This window comes from Schistocerca piceifrons, chromosome 3 (genome assembly GCF_021461385.2).
Source record: "Schistocerca piceifrons isolate TAMUIC-IGC-003096 chromosome 3, iqSchPice1.1, whole genome shotgun sequence".
NCBI lineage: Eukaryota > Metazoa > Arthropoda > Insecta > Orthoptera > Acrididae > Schistocerca > Schistocerca piceifrons.
The window spans coordinates 123,696,732-123,718,866 of record NC_060140.1 but is presented as its reverse complement, the minus strand read 5'-3'; positions in this window follow the sequence as shown (position 1 = coordinate 123,718,866).

Here is a 22,135-nt window from a genome sequence, read left to right as displayed (position 1 = left end):
TGCTACAGTCGACTGTAAACTCATAAGCTCACCAAAAATCCCACTTAATGCACTGTGAAATTTGGTCAAGCTTTTGTCGCATAAAGCTTCGATCTTGATGTACGACCTCCGGTCTTCAACGGTCATATCCGAGACCCCGCTGGGTCCATTTGTACCTTTCTCCAATATTATGTTAGAGTACACAATGTAAAAATAAAAACGTGCTTATTCCTCAAGCTCCCAACTATATCTTATTGAATTTTCATTGCTGTTCGATCAAACAATCCACAGTAATACCAAACTGTGCATTATTTGTGAAATGCCCCTCAGTTTTATAATGAAGCCTTCTTACAAATCATGACACTGAAAACAAAGGCTTCCGCTAAATAATGGGTGAAGTCAGGGATGTTTCGTACTGGGTGGCTGTCAATAATGCTACGAACACTAACGATTCTGTAATCACCATACAACCAGGCAGACCCATTAGTTTTAGAGACCAATTTTATGGCCAAAGCCAGAAACTGTAAAAGGGACGACCTATTCCACATTAGAAGAGCTCATCCACTGGCACTTTGGAGCCCTTAAGTAGATCTGGCAGTAGTCAATGTGGTCTGTGACACACCGGGGGATCACGCATGGTGACAACCTTATGAACTGTTCCATTTTTGATGTTTGAATCGTTCTTGTGGGCGAATGCTCAGAGGCAGGATATAGACTGGGCCAGCAAGTGGTGGGGTATATATATCATTTACCTTATCTACATGTTCGCCCAAGTGACTGAGCAGAGTGACGAATTCCAGACCACCAGTGATGTCACTCGAAGCAAATATGCAGTCCGCAATAGCGAATCGCAAAGTTGTTTGATCTGGTTGAAAGGAGGTAGCTTGAGATGTGTCCTGTGGCCGATAGGTTTCCAAGGCGACGTTCGTAGTGGAATGATATTCGAACAAGTATTGTCCGCATGCGGCACAACATTATGGACGGTAGGCGACGCGGGAGACAATGCTGCCGGCTGCAGGAGGTCTGGAGCTATAAGATTCATGCGCGGCGCGGTTGATAGCTCATCGATAGCGAGTAGACACGAATTCAACCATTTAGACTGCTGTGTCTCTGGAGCAGCCCGATTTGCGAGCGAAATGGGGTCCCGTGTGAGATCACATAGTATATAGGGTAGCCCGCAGCTGTGGCCGAGCGGTTCTAGGCGCTTCAGTCCAGAACCGCGCTGCCACTACGGTCGCAGGTTCGAATCCTGCCTCGGGCATGGATGTGTGTGGTGTCCTTAAGTTAGTTAGGTTTAAGTAGTTCTAAGTTTAGAGGATTTATGACCGCAGATGTTAAGTCCCACAGTGCTCAGCACCATTCACCCATATAGGGTAATAGGAAAGTTCTGCAAACAGCTTTAGTTTTTTAATTTTTTCGAAGTAATATCCGCAACATTGAATACACCTCTCCATCTTCCGAAACCAATCCTTAAACCAGTTCTTCCAAGTTTCAGAAGGGAGTAATGCACGCTTGTTGTTCCAAGCTCTTATCACTTGAAAACTGCACTCCTTTCAGCTTCATTTTCATAAGTAAGTACAGTGTAAAGCCACAAGGAGCAAGGTCTGGACTGTAAGGAAGGTGCTCAACAAGTTTCAGCCCTTTACCCCAAAATATTCGGTGAATACTTTGGCGCGGTGACCTGGAGGGTTGTCATGATGGAGGAACCGAGTGTCCATTCTTGACACCAGTCACAGGTTCTTCAAAGACTGGATGACTCTGGGCAGGCACTGTTCAGTGTACCACTTAGATGGGACTGTCATCTGTGTGTTCAAAACAACACACTCCAAAATTAAGCTTGTAAGAGGTATGCGATGTATGCGCTGCCCGCAATAGGCAAGGCAGAGGAGAGTCTGTGACCAGAGAGCAGTATGTAGTTAGTTGTTGCTTGTCGCTAGTCTGCAGGAGTCTGCGCTAGTCTTGAGTAGTCTGTGCTAGTCTGCAGTAGTCGACAGTAGTCTGCGTGAGTCGGCAGTAGTCGGCGGTAGTCGGCACGTGTCGGCAGTCTGCTCTGGTCGGGACTCTGGAGGATAGGTATTATTGTAGAAGGTAAAGAAGCAGCCTTGCGCATATCTAGTAATGTATATTAACTGTCATCCCATTTCTTTTAAAAATGCCCCAATAATAATTTTTATAATATAAAGTAATTTTTTTAAAAAAAAGTATTCATTACAATTTAAAGATTTTATCCAATGAATAATTAATTCCTTTCACGAGTCACAAAGCATAGGCCAGCATTGCACGGAGCTGTGCCGAAAATTTTTTATGTAAGAGCAGATATATTCGCAGTTTTTATTGAGGTAAGAATTTTTGCTTTTTTTATTCAGAATACAGGGCCGAGGCGCAGCGCTGCTGTCGTCATAAAATTTACCAGGTTACTGAATGTTTTTTATTATTTTGGTGTTTAGGAATTTTTCTGTTTCGAACTTAACATTAAATGAGAAAAGAATTTTGTGGGAACATTAAATGTGAATGCATTTCTGCGCGGAGATAATAAATTGGAACCTAATTATGTTAAGAGGTTACAATATTTAAAATTCATTTAATTTAATATTTTGTGGGGAGGTTACACTTGGCGACATCCGGCCAGGATCGTATTTCTTTGTGAATCTTCTGATAAGTAGTCATATATCTGCTCTTATTTACTGAAATGTAATTTGCATCTGGCGCAATGCATTTATTAATTTGTCACTCTTTCTTTCACAGATGATCGGCAATTTATTGCTCTTTGTTGTAATTGTTTGTTCTATTTTTTTTTTGCTTTGTCTTTGTTTCATTTGTGCTTAATTTTGATTTGTGAAAAATGCCGCGAAAAACTGTTAACAGTACATCGCGATGTGTAATGAGTGAAATAGCCGACTCGAATAATTTGACCGATTGTACTTGCGACACTCAGTGTAATGATGATAATCCCTTAATTGTAGACAATCAGTGCGTACCAACGACTAATATTGATTTTGATCCTAGTGATGAGCAAACAAATTCAATTGTGTCGTCTGTCAATTTAACAACAATTAATGACGCGGCACGTTCTTTTACAATGAACGCTGCCCAGCTTGACACACCCGGTTTGCAAAATTTACGTGATGAACAGATAAACGTTTCTAACGAAGGTGAACAATGTACTCAAAGTACGTCAGATTTATTTGATTCCGGTGTAGTAACCAACAGTGCACATCCGATTAGCAAATATTTTCAAGAATCACAGAATAACCAAATGATTACACAAAACGTGCTAATTGCAAATACACCATCACACAGTACAGAGAATAGAGTTGCTAATTTTGGCATGGATAGAGTCATAGCATTAATGATACAACTAAACGAGAATCTCAAACAACAAATTGATGAAATTAATGAAAAACAAGACAACAACTTCAAACAACTTAATGAAAATAATGAAAATCTCAAACAACAACTTAATGAAAAACTAGACAACAATTACAAACAGTCGAATGATAAGCAAGACAGCAATCACAAAGAACTTAGTGAAAAACAAGACAACCTTAATGAAAATTTCAAACAACTTAGTGAACAGAATAAACAGCTTAGTGAACAGATTACAGCCGTTGCTGCGCAATGTCATGATACTAAGGAACAATTACGTGAGGAAATTAAGGCTTGTGCTAGGAACAGTAGTGAAGAAATTAGATCTGTGGCACAAGAACTAAGGAATACGCAAGCAGCTACAACAGAATCACTTAGAGACGAAATTAGTCGGTAAATAATGCTCCGAAATCGCAACACAGTTACGCGACGAGTTTAAATTAATGTCAGCAGAACTTTCACGCACACTGGATGCAAAAGTAGACGCGAAATTTGACCAACAGAACAGTCAAATTGACGAACGTTTTAATCACCACCTACAAAACAGTGAAACGCGTTACCGTAAATTTATACAGGAACAGAATAAAGTAAAGCGACAAGTCATGGAAACAATTACCGCACAGAGACAGGAAGATAAACGTAAATTGTTTACGAAAGCAAAAACATGGGTAGACAACAATATTGCTACAGTATCAGACGAAATTAATACAATCAAACTGTTGAACACCGAATTGCGTGATGAAATTTCCGATCTTAAATCAAAAACAGATACACACACAGTAGACTTTCAGACAGTGACCGACAGACTTGAACAATTAGAACTAATACAGGATTCCGATGTCATCAAAGCAGACGTTAAAAAATTGAACGAAACCACACGTAAAATACAAAAACAAATTAATGCTTGTGACACTTAAAACGATGATCAGGTAAAAATACTAACTGAAAAATATGATGAATTGGCCAGTCGTATTGACGTTATTGAAAGTAATAATGACAGCAAATCAGACGATACTTCACCGATTTCGTTTAATCAAACGCCCGAATTCCAAAATTTACAGTAGACGATCAATGAGATAGATTCGTCCAATAATACGTTACGTAGAAAATTGTCAACTTTACAGCAAGAAGTGACAGAGATGAAAAATGTTTCAGTCAATAACACGTCACAGCATACGGCACATTCCGAACATTTGTCACACTCACACAGCCAGTATAATTTAGGTAATTTACAGAGAGTACGTGACTTAGATTCCGAACAATGACAGACAAATAGATTCTCATACAATCCTGAACCTGTTAGACGTACAGAGACGATAATTTTGATTACAAACATTTTCTTTCAGTGAGAAAATTTAAAGTATTTAAAAATGACAGAACACAGATTCACCCATTGGATTGGATACAACAATTTAGCTTTGCTTTTCCACCGGCTTGGCCCGTAACACATAAACTTGAATTTATTTGCAGTTTTTTGGAAGGCGAACCGGCAACTCGTATGAGACCGATCGCGAGACAATGCTATTCGGTAGAAGAATTTCAGAATGCTTTTCTGTCAGCGTATTGGTCGAAGACGACACAACGCGGAATCAAGGATCAATTAATTAGTTTACCGAATTATGAGAACTCAAATTTTTCCACTGTCACGCAATTTTTGGAACACAAGGTCCAACAAAACCAGTACTTAAGTGAACCATACAGTGAATCTGCACTTATTCAATTATGTATTTCTAAATTACCACGGGTCAGCAGAAAGAAAATATTTCGGCATTCAGAGATCTGTTACAGCTTTTGGAAGTGCAACAATCGGATTATTCCTTTATAAACAAAAATTTTGCATATAATAACCAAGGTCAACTAACATACAGCAATTACGATCAGCCACGCAATTTCAATAGCAAAGCTAATAGACGCTTCAGGAACGACAACCACCAGAACTTTAATAACAGACAAAATTTTAATTATCAGTATCGTCAAAATTATCAGCAACAGGAACCACATTTTGGTAACAATAGACGTTTTTCACCGCAAAGCATGAAAGCCAGCCGGTTAGCATACCTAACCAACAATGCAGTCTGCAAGGTCAACCAAGCTTTAATGTTTCGCCGCCTACGCGTATAGCGTCGGTCCCAACAAATAGTAATGCACAGCAACAAGGGAATCAGTACGTGCAGAAAACACACCATTTCAATTCCTATCCCAATGCACCGTATAGAAATGACTATCATGAGTCGTATGAATAAAACAGAGAATATACTTTATACTCAGATGTTCGGAGAAAGTTCTCTGGTTGGCATGAATAAAGCGAGTCTGAGAATATACTTCACCCGAGTATGTTCTCAGTGTGGGTTGAAGGGTGGGGGAAGTTGCTCAATGCAAATATATTCTCCGATTTCGTATGAATAAAGCCAAAGAAGTTTCTCACAAGCGGAGAACATTCTCTGTTTTTGTGAGTGAGCTCCATAGCATACTTCGAGCTGAGTGAGTTGTGTTGTGTTGAAGCGTTACCGAGTGTTTTTAGCGAAAATGGCGAATTTATGTTTCTTGAAAGGCAAAAAAAGATATACGTAGTACGCAGGAACACAGAAGAAAGGAACTGTAGAAGTTTGTATAGATTTAACAGTCAAAACATTAATTGGCTGGCGAATCACTTTCTTCCGGAAAATCACGAAAGAAGAAGAGGCGCCCTTTCCAATGAATGCAAAATGAAAATATTTTTGCGCTATTTAGCGGATCCAGGCTTTCAGATAGGTGTAGGAGAAGATTTGGGAGTACACCAGACAACACTATCACTAACATTTTCGTATGTTCTGCAACAGGTCAACAGGAAAGCACCGTTGTGGATCAGATTTCCGAGAAATATTAACGAACTAGAAACAGCGAAAGTTAAATGGCAATCGAGATACAAGTTTCTATGTGCGATAGGGGCCCTAGACTGCACTCACATACCTATAATGAAACCTTCTTCACATGGAGACGAATACGTCAATCGAAAGGGCTTTCCATCTACAAACGTGCAGGCGACGTGTGACAACAGTGAAATGTTTACGAGTGTTGATGCTTCATGGCCAGGGTCTGTACATGACGCTAGGATATGGAGAAACTCCGATGTCTATCGTATATTGCGTGAGAACCAGCGCAACGCCCTAATTTTAGGAGACGAAGGATACGGCATTGCACCGTGGTTAATGACACCATTTCAAAATCCAGAAACACCTGATGAGAGGGCTTACAACAGACTTCACTCTAAGGAAAGGGTGATAATCGAACGGTGCTTTGGACAGGTGAAAAGGCGTTTCCCAATTCTGCAAATTAAAATAAGGCTTGCCCAAACAAAAATTCCCAGTGTGATAGCCTGTTTTGTTTTGCACAACGTAGCAAAACATGTAGGGGATGAGGATTTTGAGGCACCTAGTGATGACGACAACAATCTTCCAGTACTGGGGGAAGAGGAAGCAGCAAACGTACGTGTACGTGGAACAAATAGGAGACGGGAAATTGTAAATGTAATACGACAACTGTAATGTATGGGTGTCTGCCCAAACATTGAATAATTAAACCCAATTTGATATATTTTGTAATTACAGTAATTATTCCCTCATGAAAATAAAGCACAGTGCTCTTATGTTACGTAATAAAATGCTGTTTAGTGTTGTTTTTTTTTTTCATTCTCTATCATCGATTTTACTTTCAACAAAAATTGTTTAACATGTAACTATTCAAACTCGAACAGAGATACTACTGTAAATAGCTTTGGACACAACAGGTTAACATGAACCGCTGGAACCTTAATGTAATTTCTGTACCGTAACTTCAGCAGATTGATGGCACAAGTTTTTATTTTGCTTTACCAAAATTGTTCCAAGGATGTGGTGAAGGTATTTCCCAGGTGCTACAGTAAATAGGTGCACAACTGTCTAACCTGCAGCATTTAAAATACAAACAAATTACTCTTTTTGCTTTACTTTACTAGAAATTGTTTCAAGGATGTGGTGAAGATATTTCCCAGGTGCTACAGTAAATAAAGTGCACAACTGTCTAACCTGCAGCATTTAAAATACAAACAAGTTACCGTTTTTGCTTTACTGTACCAAAAATTAGTGGTGAAGGTATTTGCCAGATGCTATAGTAAATAAGTGCACAACTGTCTAACCTGCAGCATTTAAAATACAAACAAGTTACTCTATTTGCTTTACTGTACCAAAAATTAGTGGTGAAGGTATTTGCCAGATGCTACAGTAAAACAAGTTACTCTCTTTGCTTTACTTTACCAGAAATTGTTTCAATGATGTGGTGAAGATACTGGCCAGACACAACAATATAAGCGCATACACTATTTTAACATTTCACATTGGAGTATATTACTCTTATTGTTTCATTGAAAAGACATTTGTACTGAATAATGTTTGTAATAGGATATGGAATTTGGTAAATGAGGAATGAAAATGAACATTCACTTTAAAAAGATGTTTTTATTAATAACATTCGTTATGTAAATAAGACACTACACAATTTGTTTTATTGTTTATCTTCATCGCGCATCAATTTCTGCTGCTTTCGTTTGAGTATGTCCAATTGATACAATAGCACCAGCCTTTGCAGCTCTGGAGTAGACAAATTACGTGTCTCATCTGTTTCCATGCTTAATCTCCGACGTTTATGCACACTCTCATGCCCCGAAGCAGGCGATTGTGAAGGTGTGACGACTTCGGGGCCCACAAGATCCATATGGTCGGCTGGAACAATTAGTGGTAGCTGCAAAATTGACTCTTGTTCATACATGCAGTCTGTGTCAGCTACCTCCGAATTCCTTGGTGAAGTGATGACAGAGGTGGAACCACCACCTACTGCACAAGCTCCTAATGAAAATTTAAAAAAAAGTAATAGTAGTGTGTCAGGATTCAGTTTCTAGTTAGTAAATATACCAAACAGGTTTACGCAGAAATGTGGGAGAGGTTCGTCCAATATCATGCACAGTACACTGTGATACTTTTACTGAAAAGTGGTGATATATTAGATGAAATTTACCAAACATTGTTTCATTTTCACATGTTAAAAATACGTATTTGTCTGAATCACAATATCAAAGCATTAAGCGCGTAATTAAAAAATCGGAAAGTATGGGACTTACCAGGAACTCTGTGGATAGTTGGGTTGCAGTCATCTCCGTCCAAAAACTTTAAAAATATCTGCACCCAATTTTTCAGGGAAATCTTAATATTTCCCGTCTTATTCACGTCCGTTTTCGCCTTGATACGGGATTTCATGTTGTGCAGTTTCTTCATTATCTGCCCGTCCGTTATTTCTTTCCCGAAATTAACCATATAACGGTGTTGTATTTCTTTAATACAATCCGCTTTCTCTCTTCTTGCGGCCGGAGTTTGTGATTTACTGATGATTGCGGGGTAATCTTTAATAATGTTGACAAAAGCTAATTCTGAGTCTTCCATTTCGGCACAGAAATAACTTGAGAAAACTTTCGCTAACACAAAACACACGCAAACGAAACAAACTGAGAACCAAAGATGTTGGATTTTAATCTCTTTGCTGAGAACTTACTCAGTAAGGAGGGGAGGTAGAGAGAAACTACTCCAGGGTCAGAGATTATGCTTCCTACTTTTTATTCATACGAAACTGAGAACTTTCTTTGAGAATGTTCTTTTAATCTGAGTATCAACTCTGGAGAATGTTCTCGTTTTTATTCATACAACCCCATGACAGACGTAAAAATAATGAGCACAATTTTCAGCTTACGTTTAATAACAGTCGGTCTTATCAGCAGCAAAATCATCCACAACAACAGATTATCATGAATGAACCAGACAGTAGATATCATCCCGAACGTAATACGTCAGGAAGAAATAACACAACAGTTCAAATAGTGGAAATGCCACAGCATCCTCCTGAAAATAATAGCACGTCAGATAGAATTTGACTAGATACAGTACAGGTTGCATCTTCCAGTAACGCAAGCAATACTTTTGACACGCACAATCTTGTTCACGAAAATGTTATTACTTTTGACGACATCCGAGACACTCTTTTGCAGGAAAGACCAGTTATTCAAAAAACCATTTCACACCCTGTCATCGAAGTAAAGACTGGATCATCTAAATTTTCAGCAGCAATCGATTCTGGATCTCCTATGTCAGTTATAAATGAGGAAACTTTCAACGAATGTAACAAAGAGAATACCTATCCTACGTTACCATTAGGCAAAACTGAAGTAAAAGGAGCAGTATCTGGTAAAGGAGTAGATGTAAAATTACAGACACATTTATCATTTTGTATTGCAGGTCATACATTTCACTCAAATTTTTGGATTGTTCCCTTATTGACGACAGACGTTAATTTAGGTACGAATTTTCTGGTACAACACGACGCAATTATTGACTTTCAAAACTCCTATTTAATGTTAAAGGATGAAAATGTACAAATGGCTTTAGAATTTCAGCAATCTTTATCTGCAGAAGAACAAACAATTAATCGTACAGAGGTCATTTCCGCATTACGTAACATAGACTGTCATTGCACATTGTTAACAGATACGTACGTACACAACTATAATACTCCAGACGAAGCTGACTATGACGTTATACAGATGATTTCTGATAAAGTTAAACAGAGCAGTGCAAATACAGACGACGAACGCACGCAACTACGCAAAATTTTTTTACAGCAAGCTCCAGTTTTTGACAACGTGCCTGGTACTATGTCCGGTTTTATGTATGAATTTCAAGTTAAACAGCACGACACATTTAAAGCCAAACATTATCCCATTCCGTATATTCACAGAGAACAAGTTAAGAAAGAATTGCAAGCTATGCTTGACCAAGGAATTATTGAACCGGCAGTTAGTCCGTACATAAACCCGCTCCATATTGTTAAGAAAAAGGATGGTTCACTTCGCCTCGTACTTGATTCGCGTCACATCAACGACATTATTATTAATGAAACAGATCGCCCACAGACACTAGAAGAACTTCTACAGAAATTTCATGGTACTGCTATTTATTCCACATTAGATTTGAAATCGGGATTTTGGCACATTCAAATCCATCCGGACTGCAGAAAGTACACGGCTTTACTCTGTTTTGGTGACTGTTATCAATTTTGTAAATTACCGTTCGGTAATTTCTTCAGCAGCATTTATTCGCGGTTTGAATACAATACTTCCGACAGAACTTAAAGACAGAATCACAACGTATGTAGACGACATTCTTATTGCAGAAGCTAACTGGTCTGAACACAATTTGATTCTTGAACAACTGTTACTGATTCTTGAACAACTGTTACGAACTTTTCGTGCACAAGGACTTACAGTTAATCTCAGTAAATCGCACTTTGGCAAAACTTCTGTAAAATTTCTTGGACATGTAATTTCAGCAGAAGGCATTGCGCCTGATCCGGAAAAACTTCAGGCTTTACTTGACATTACTGTTCCTACGACGAGGAAACAACTACGCAGCTTTTTGGGTTTAATTAATTTTTTTCGTAAATTTATTCATTACTCTGCTTTAGACACCCCTAGATTATGTCAATTGACAGGTAAAAACACTATTTGGTCCTGGGATAGCCAAGCACATTCTGAATTTGTTAACGTGAAAGAAGCTTTGTTGAATGCACCACTTATATCACATCCATATCTTACTAGAAATTTTTCCATTGCCACCGACAGTTCTAACACCGCTTTAGGCGTACACATTTTTCAGGAAACTGAAGAAGATGGCAGTGCAGTAATTAAAAACATAGCCTTTGCGAGTCGCATTCTGTCGCCTGCTGAACGCAATTATTCTGTTACAGGACTTGAAACATTATGTGTTGTTTGGGCATTTACGAGATTTCGGCATTTTCTTTATGGAAGACATACGACCGTTTACACAGATCATAGAGTGATACAGTTTTTACTTTCGGCTAAATTTACACACGACAGATTAAGTAGATGGAAACTTTATTTGCAGGAATTTTATTTTATATTTTGTTCACATTCCCGGTACACAAAATATTGTAGCAGACGCACTATCCCGTTTTCTCAGCAACAATCAGCAAGACATCGCAACCAACTTCTGCAAAGCAAATTTCAGCGTCATGTACATTCAACACGTTGCATTTGAGAATTTCATTTCGTCGTCATTACAAGACATAGCACAAGAGCAGAGTAAAGACAACGTATGGAAAGAAATTAAACACCTTTGGCAAGATAGGAATAATGTTACCATTAGAAACCATTACACTGTACGCAATAGCATTCTGTTTCGCCACTCTCACCCTGACAGCAACAATTGGTTATTATGTATTCCTGACGAACTTGTTAACAAATTAATCTGGAATACTCATTTAAGTTACGCACATTACGGAGCCAGAAAATGTTTTCTTATACTGAGACAGAACTGTTATTTTACCAACATGGAGAAACGTATTCGACGAGTTTTAGCGTCATGTAAAATCTGCCAGAAAGCTAAGTCAGATGCGACTTCACATATTCCTCCATTACATCCCATTGTACATGTTAAATTGAGACACATGGCCGCTGTAGACATTTTTGGTCCGATTCCCAGAACTACACTCCTGGAAATGGAAAAAAGAACACATTGACACCGGTGTGTCAGACCCACCATACTTGCTCCGGACACTGCGAGAGGGCTGTACAAGCAATGATCACACGCACGGCACAGCGGACACACCAGGAACCGCGGTGTTGGCCGTCGAATGGCGCTAGCTGCGCAGCATTTGTGCACCGCCCCCGTCAGTGTCAGCCAGTTTGCCGTGGCATACGGAGCTCCATCGCAGTCTTTAACACTGGTAGCATGCCGCGACAGCGTGGACGTGAACCGTATGTGCAGTTGACGGACTTTGAGCGAGGGCGTATAGTGAGGATGCGGGAGGCCGGGTGGACGTACCGCCGAATTGCTCAACACGTGGGGCGTGAGGTCTCCACAGTACATCGATGTTGTCGCCAGTGGTCGGCGGAAGGTGCACGTGCCCGTCGACCTGGGACCGGACCGCAGCGACGCACGGATGCACGCCAAGACCGTAGGATCCTACGCAGTGCCGTGGGGGACCGCACCGCCACTTCCCAGCAAATTAGGGACACTGTTGCTCCTGGGGTATCGGCGAGGACCATTCGCAACCGTCTCCATGAAGCTGGGCTACGGTCCCGCACACCGTTAGGCCGTCTTCCGCTCACGCCCCAACATCGTGCAGCCCGCCTCCAGTGGTGTCGCGACAGGCGTGAATGGAGGGACGAATGGAGACGTGTCGTCTTCAGCGATGAGAGTCACTTCTGCCTTGGTGCCAATGATGGTCGTATGCGTGTTTGGCGCCGTGCAGGTGAGCGCCACAATCAGGACTGCATACGACCGAGGCACACAGGGCCAACACCCGGCATCATGGTGTGGGGAGCGATCTCCTACACTGGCCGTACACCACTGGTGATCGTCGAGGGGACACTGAATAGTGCACGGTACATCCAAACCGTCATCGAACCCATCGTTCTACCATTCCTAGACCGGCAAGGGAACTTGCTGTTCCAACAGGACAATGCACGTCCGCATGTATCCCGTGCCACCCAACGTGCTCTAGAAGGTGTAAGTCAACTACCCTGGCCAGCAAGATCTCCGGATCTGTCCCCCATTGAGCATGTTTGAGACTGGATGAAGCGTCGTCTCACGCGGTCTGCACGTCCAGCACGAACGCTGGTCCAACTGAGGCGCCAGGTGGAAATGGCATGGCAAGCCGTTCCACAGGACTACATCCAGCATCTCTACGATCGTCTCCATGGGAGAATGGCAGCCTGCATTGCTGCGAAAGGTGGATATACACTGTACTAGTGCCGACATTGTGCATGCTCTGTTGCCTGTGTCTATGTGCCTGTGGTTCTGTCAGTGTGATCATGTGATGTATCTGACCCCAGGAATGTGTCAATAAAGTTTCCCCTTCCTGGGACAATGAATTCACGGTGTTCTTATTTCAATTTCCAGGAGTGTAATAGAGGTTTTTGCTACATCTTTGTCGCTGTTGAACTCACTTCAAAATTTGTTACCTTCACTCCGTTACGCAAAGCTACTGCTAAAACTGTTTCGAAAGCATTTGTAAAACATTTTCTATTTGATGTAGGGCATGTATTGAAAGTAATTTCCGACAATGGATCACAGTTTCGGATCTGCTATATGGACACGTATGTTACGAGCTAGAAACATTTCTCCGATCTATATATCCAGGTACAATGCTTCTTCGAACCCTTGTGAACGATTAATGAAAGAAATTGGTAAACTGTGTAGAATATACTGCCATAAAAAACATATTGATTGGGACACACACATACTCTCATTCCAGGATGTAATTAATTCCATACCAAATGAATCTACTATGCTATCTCCGTCTGTTATACTGAAAAATGTTGAACCACCTAACAAAATTAAAGAATTATTAACCTTTCCTACATCTCGTCGACTACGACACCATGAAATAATTGACACTGCGCTGAACAACATCAAACGTGCCGCAGAGCGCCGGAGAAGACAGCAAAAACAGGTTTGTAAACGCCGTGACTTTCACATTGGACAGAAGATATTAGTACGCACACATTATTTATCTAACAGAGGAAAAGGTAGATGTAGTAAATATGAGCTTTTATACGCAGGTCCATATCGAATTCGCAGAATTCCTCACCCCAATGTAGTACACGTCGAAACTCTGAGAACCAGAAAAACCAAAGGGAATCACCATATCTCCAACATCAAGCCCCTTATTGAATGAACATACTTTATGATTTATCACACTGTTATGCCATTCCCTGATTTTTTTTTTATATAACCGCTTATGCAATTGTATTTACATGAACACTTACTTATGATTATCGTATTTTTTCTTGGCAAGTGCCCGGCAAGGTAAGGTTAGCAGGTCGCTCTTCTTGTCGTTACACATCAGACCGTGTACATTTTTCCAGATGAACTTACACATTTTATGACCACTTATGCAATTATATTAATGTGAGTACTTACTGATGATTATCGTATTTTTTCTTGGCAAGTGCCCGGCAAGGTAAGGTTAGCAGGTCGCTTTTCTTGTCGTTACATATCAGACCGTGCACATTTTCTATTCTTCATGTATGTATGATTGTTTTACTGTTTTGTTTGTATGCACTATGAAATATTTAAGATGTAACAAACACCAGTTGATTTTGACATTTTGCCTTGTGATATCTCAACATCGTGACTATTTTACATTTTTTTGCTGCTACATTATGATACTCTGTGTACATTTTTGCACCTGCACACTATCTATGTTTTTGACATATTACGTTTTCTGTCAAGCTATGCTGTATGCTTAATTATATCACTAGAAACCAGTTTTCATTTAATGGGTATATGATATAAATGCAATACATTAATCATTGTTCATCATTTTCAGAAAGAAATAACGTGTAACAGAAATAAATTATGGGAATTTCACCTTCGGAATGAACGAAAGAAGATACAATACCTCGTCACGAAGAGTAAATGGATAAGAATTAACAGGCATTAACAAGAATATACTATACACATCGTATGGTAGCAGTCTTAACTAATTTTTTCTTTCAGAATACGAGGCGATTGATGCAGGCTGTCAGACAGAACTACACGTCTTAGTTTTAGTGATGAAATATGCTAGACATAAGGAACTATGAATAGTTGTATAATGAAGTGACTTTTTTGCAGATGATAATGAATGATGATGAATAGTGATGTAGAATATGCTAATATGGAAGTTTTTCCTTACAGGTGATGATAATAATGGAGTTATGATGATATGGATAATTAAGTTTTTCTTTGCAGGTGGTGATAGTAATGATAATGAAGTTTTTCTTTGCAGATGAGGATAATGTTGAAGTTTATGTATTTATGTTATGTGGTTATTTAGGTATTTGTTGCAGTTCGTTTTGACAGTATGTCTTATGTCACATGGTATGATGACTGAAGGTTTTGGAAAGGACAGCTAGAGAACATATATATTTAATACACATTTCATTACCTGTTAATTCGAAGTCCACTACTTTTCAGTATAATATGCGTTTCTTCTTTCAGTTTAATAATCCATTTTGTATTTTTTGCAGGAGAAATTATTCATGAAATTAATGTGCTATAAGCAGTTGGTCATTAAACCTGTGTCATTCATGAATGTGATCACATATACTCTTATTTGTTTCATAACCTTGCTACAGCTGACTCATGACAAATGATGTTACACATCTTCATTTGAGAATAAGTCAAATGCAAATATTATTATGCCCCAGCAATTAATTATCGATCCCAACGCAATGCATTGCTAGCACAAAAAAAAAAGTATTACCGGTCCCAAATAATGCTACCAATTTAAAGGAGTTATGAGTAATACTGAATGATGTTTTCTAATCACAGACTTTAAGTAATAGTTACAGAGTGTTACATTTTAATTATGTCTTATGTCACTTGAATGATGAGTTCTGAATAATAGTGAATGATATTTTGTAATAAGGCATGCATGCTCTACACTCATTAGCTCCTATTTTGACTGATGACTTCTGATGTTTTGTAACTGGCCAGTGAGTGCCAATAATTATTTTTAAAAATGTCATATATCACTTGAATGGTGAAAAATGTTTTGTAATACTCAATACTTGCTGGCTAACGAATGCCACTGTTTCTTATATTTTAAATTTGTATTATGTCACTTTTATGCTATATATACGAATACCAGTAGCTTGATGCTACACTCTTTAACTCCTGTTTTGAATGATGACTTCTGATGGTTTGTAACGGGCCAATGAGTGCCAATAATTATTTTTAAATATGTCATATGTCACTTGAATGATGAAAAATGTTTTGTAATACTCAATACTTACTGGCTAACGAATGCCACTGTTTATTATATTTTAAATTTGTATTATGTCACTTTTATGCTATATATATGAATACTAGTAGCTTGATGCTACACTCATTAGCTACTGTTTTGAATGATGACTTCTGATGGTTTGTAACTGGTCAATGAGTGCCAATGTTCTCTGTAAACAGTTTACTTATGAACATTATTCTGTAATACTTCATACATGGTACAGAAATGTTCAGTAACTGGGCAATGAGTGCCACAAATTACTCAGATTTGTTGTTAGACTAGTGTAATTATCAATGATGACTGGCATAAGACATAATGTCCTTCACCTTCTGACCTAATTACCAGAAATTACTGCAATATCCGTTTGTCCTATCTATCCTCATGCTCATGGAGCACTATATTTGGTTTTTGCACTAATTCTGCGTTGGTGAACCTTACAAGAACGTGGTGTTGACACGACATGCTGTCCACCACCTTGAGCGATGGAGATGTTATTGTGGTCCCACTGTTTGGTGTACCTAATGTGCTACCAAAATGATAACATGGAATATTACTACGACATTTCAGTGTCTTGGCTACACTGATTAATACTTCAGGGAAAAGAACTTCAGATTGTCTCACTTGGTGTTGTGCTTCTGTAGAAAGATATGGACTTTCAGTGCAGCTGCGCGCAACCTAATGTACTACAACCATGATGCAATCCTTCCCGTTCCTACCCTAGTTCTTGTAAAATAGTAAAAAAAAATATTACAGTGCGTGTGCACTTTATGTCATTTGTTAATATGGTTTGTATTCATTGCGTACACATTTTGTGATTTGCTGATATATTCTGAACTACAGTGCGTGTGCACTTTATGTCATTTGTTAATATGATTTGTACTCATTGCCTATGTTCTGTACTACAGTGCACGTGCACTTTTGCCATTTGTTAATATGTTTTGTACTCATTGTGTATACATTTTGTCTTTGCTTGATATGTTCTGTACTCAGTGCATGTGCACTATATTTTATTTCATGTTCTGCACTTATATATACGTATATATTCTGTGATTGTAAACTTAGTTAAGTAAGAAAAATTTGTTGCTCATGGCAAGTCCAATTGACTCACCATCGCTGCCAAATTTTTGCCCTCCCCAGTGGAGGGTTATGTAAGAGGTATGCAATGTATGCGCTGCCTGCAATAGGCAAGGCAGAGGAGAGTATCTGACCAGAGAGCAGTATGTAGTTAGTTGTTGCTTGTCGCTAGTCTGCAGGAGTCTGCGCTAGTCTTGAGTAGTCTGTGCTAGTCTGCAGTAGTCGACAGTAGTCTGCGTGAGTCGGCAGTAGTCGGCGGTAGTCGGCACGTGTCGGCAGTCTGCTCTGGTCGGGACTCTGGAGGATGGGTATTATTGTAGAAGGTAAAGAAGCAGCCTTGCGCATATCTAGTAATGTATATTAACTGTCATCCCATTTCTTTTAAAAATGCCCCAATAATAATTTTTATAATATAAAGTAATTTTTTTTTAAAAAAAGTATTCATTTCAATTTAAAGATTTTGTCCAATGAATAATTAATTCCTTTCATGAGTCACAAAGCATAGGCCAGCATTGCACGGAGCTGTGCCGAAAAATTTTTATGTAAGAGCAGATATATTCGCAGTTTTTATTGAGGTAAGAATTTTTGCTTTTTTTATTCAGAATACAGGGCCGAGGCGCAGCGCTGCTGTCGTCATAAAATTTACCAGGTTACTGAATTTTTTTTATTATTTTGGTGTTTAGGAATTTTTCTCTTTCGAACTTAACTTTAAATGAGAAAAGAATTTTGTGGGAACATTAAATGTGAATGCATTTCTGCACAGAGATAATAAATGGGAACCTAATTATGTTAAGAGGTTACAGTATTTAAAATTCATTTAATTTAATATTTTGTGGGGAGGTTACAAGCTTGATTTGAAAAAATAAAACGGCTATCATTTCCTTCTTTACTTATCGGGACTTTCTGACAGCTACATGTGTGTCATCTTCTTCAAAGCCCCAAACTTTGTTTTGAGTCTTAGTCGGCATGTCATAATAGTACATCCATATCTTGTCACCTGTCACGATGTTATTCACATACTGAGATTTTCCCTTAAAAAACTACTTTCACATCTAACAGCACCAAGTCACACGTTGTGTCATCTGCTCTTCTGTCAGTTTATGCAGCACCGAGAGACAACAAAGTTTACTTGCAAATGATCAGGGGCGGTGGCAAGGGGGCGGGGGCTATAGCCCCCTCCCCCCCCCCCCCCCAATGGAGTACCATATTACACTGGATAAAATGACTTCAGAAATTAGGGAATATATCACTCCAATAGATTCAATCATTTTTATAATTATGTAGCAATATAGATTCAATGTATTTCAAAAACATTTTAACAATAGAACAAGAGCGGCAAACAGCTTACTATCTAAACCAATAAATATCATTTAACTTAAAATGGGCGTCATATTATTTCTTAATAGACATTTTTTACCCTGTACTACAAAAGTTACCAAAAACTACTTTAACCAATACTAAATTTTACCAATTTGTCGATGGAGGACCCCAGCTCCCCTTTTGTTAAGCGATATTCCATTCCCCCGAACCCTCTCTCGCCGCCCCCCCCCCCCCCAATTAGCCCGCTTTTGACCGACTTCTAGAATCGCCTCTGTAAATGATCATGCAGAATCGAAAGTGCTGGTGCATTTAGCCCTAAGGTATCCTCTATCTGCTTATAGGTCACTCGCCTGTCTTCGTCTAGCACTTTCCTCACAGCATCAATGTTTTCCTCCGTCACTGACGGTCGTGGCCTCCCGTCGTCTCAGCGTCCTCCAGAATGAAATTTCCTCTTTTGAATTCTTTGAACTACCTGAATACAGTTGTACGATGCGGACACGCATCGCCGAGTTCTTCAAAGCGCTGATCTACACTACTGGCCATTAAAATTGCTACACCACGAAGATGACGTTCTATACACACGCGAAATTTAACCGACAGCAAGAAGATGCTGTGATATGCAAATGATTAGCTTTGAAGAGCAATCACACAAGGTTGTGGCCGGTGGCGACACCTACAACGTGCTGACGTGAGGAAAGTTTCCAACCGATTGCTCATACACAAACAGCAGTTGACCGGCGTTGACTGGTGAAACGTTGTTGTGATGCCTCGTGTAAGGAGGAGAAATGCGTACCATCACGTTTCCGACTTTGATAAAGGTCAGATCGTAGCCTATCGCGATTGTGGTTTATCGTATCGCGACATTGCTGCTCGCGTTGGTCGAGACCCAATGACTGTGAGCAGAATATGGATCGTGCAGCCACGTCTCGACCCCTGAGTCAACAGATGGGGACGTTTGCAAGACAAAAACCATCTGCACGAACACTTCGACGACGTTTGCAGCAGCATGGACTATCAGCTCGGAGACCATGGCCGCGGTTACCCTTGACGCTGCATCACAGACAGGAGCGCCTCCGAAGGTGTACTCAACGACGAACCTGGGTGCACGAATGGCAAAACGTCATGTTTTCGGATGAATCCAGGTTCTGTTTACAGCATCATGATGGGCGCATCCGTGTTTGGCGACATCGCGGTGAACGCACATTGGAAGCGTGTATTCGTCATCGCCATACTGGCGTATCACCCATCGTGATGGTATGGGGTGCCATTGGTTACACATGTCGCTCACCTCTTGTTCGCATTGACAGTACTTTGAACAGTGGACGTTACATTTCAGATGTGCTACGACCAGTGGCTCTACCCTTCATTCGATGCCTGCGAAACCCTACATTTCAGCAGGATAATGCACGACTGCATGTTTCAGGTCCTGTACGGGCCTTTCTGGATACAGAAAATGTTCGACTGCTGCCCTGGCCAGCACATTCTCTAGATCTCTCACCAATCTAAAACGTCTGTTCAATGGTGTTCGAGCAACTGGTTCATCACAATACGCCAGTCGCTACTCTTGATGAACTGTGGTATCGTGTTGAAGCTGCATGGGCAGCTGTACCTGTACACGCCATCCAAGCTGTGTTTGACTCAAAGCCCAGGCGTATCAAGACCGTTATTATGGCCAGAGGTGGTTCTTCTGGGTACTGATTTCTCAGGATGTATGCACCCAAATTGCGTGAAAATGTAATCACATGTCAGTTCTAGTATAATATATTTATCCAATGAATACCCGTTTGTCATCTGCATTTCTTCTTGGTGTAGCAATTTTAATGGCCAGTAGTGTATGTTTAAACCACGCGCGAACTTGCACCGCAAAACTGCCCGAATCTCACCTCGTGACTACGGATCCACAGCAAGCACTTCAGACCGACCCTGCTAGTGAACTACTGCGATCACAGACTTGGCACAGCGCCCACAATGCAAGTATGTAAGTATTCTCAGAACACAGAAAAAGTCAGCCTCCTGCGACTTATTGTCGCGTCGAATTGCAAAACTTTCCTAGTACGCATTGTGCACTACCTGTTTCACTCCATTGCTCGGCGGTGTATCGTCGTAGCACTGTCCAAAAGAGAGTCTATCACTTTTTATCACTCGAGATACATGCAGGCGGTAATCCAAAGCACCTGACGCCGTGGCATGAGAACCGTTGTTGAACGACCTAAATTACGCGTCTCAGTGAGGGTACAATGGCAGCACTGCAATTGCGCTATAGTCGTAAATGTTCAAATTATGTGTGAACAAGGTCGTTGTGGTCACAAATGTAGTTTTACGTTGTACAGGCGGTGATGATGACGAATAATCACACAACACAAATACGATGTAGCATACTGTTATCAACGAAAGGAGCATACACGTCAGAATCATCCGAACTCAACAAAGCCATAAGACGGACTCACAGTTTTCTGTGAGGTACCGGTTGACCGCCAGCGATGATTTTTGTCGACGCAGTGTTCCCACAACCTCACCCTTCTCTTATATCGTGATTATCAGCTCCCTAGCGATCCACTTAACGTCCATCAGAAATGTCTAAAATGTTCAAATTGCACAGTTGTGAGCGTGTGGCTGCTATTCTGTCATTCTGCGCAACGGAATAATCTGAGATGTACCCTTTACCCTGTGGCTCCTGCAAGATGCAATTTCCACCCCCACACTACTACAGAAGTCAGACAGGCGCTCCTAACGTTCTAAAGAGAAATGGCAGAAAAACTTTCAGCAATAAATATCTTCTGGAGCCGTCCGCTGTAAGGAAATTACACAAAAATTCACAAAATTTCTTATGTAACTAGTGGGATACTTGGATACTGGAGTAGTGCTAGTTAGCGCAAGAAAAACATGAAACTAACGAAAATTATTATTTATTTTGCTAAAATTCTGAGAAATCACAATGGCACTATTAGTTATGAACTGAATACTTTTCGGAATGTGAAGTTAAGTCTTAAGGATAGGATTCGCTAATGAAATTTCTGTACAAAGTTTAAGATTGTTATTGACTTGGCAGAATGGCTGAGAGCCGCACCTACTCAACTTCTATAATTATCTGTTAGAATGTTGCTCGGTATCGTCACGTGTGAAATGCAGTGAAGTGTACTGTTGTGGAGGAAATATGGGGCTCGCAATAGCTGTAGCGCACAATACCGTAAGCTGCAACGACAGCTGTCTGCGCCGCTTGCTGCTGACAAATAAGATAACTCTCGTTCTATCTGGATTGACCTTCGCCAATAAAACTCTCCCTACACCGTGATGAAGTCAAGGACTCCTATCTGCCCCTAGTCTAACTATTGGCGTGGTACACCGGTCAGATGCCCAGTCCACCGCGATGCCACTCAAAAATTCGCTCTCAGGCATTTAACTAAAACTCTGTCCATTCACACCGCACAATAACTGTGTCGCCCAACACAGTGAACAATGCTTAATCGCAAGGACTCAATATAGAGTTGCACTTCGATTCGCTCTCGACAGAGATGCTCTCCCAGTGAAGTACTGAGGAGAGACT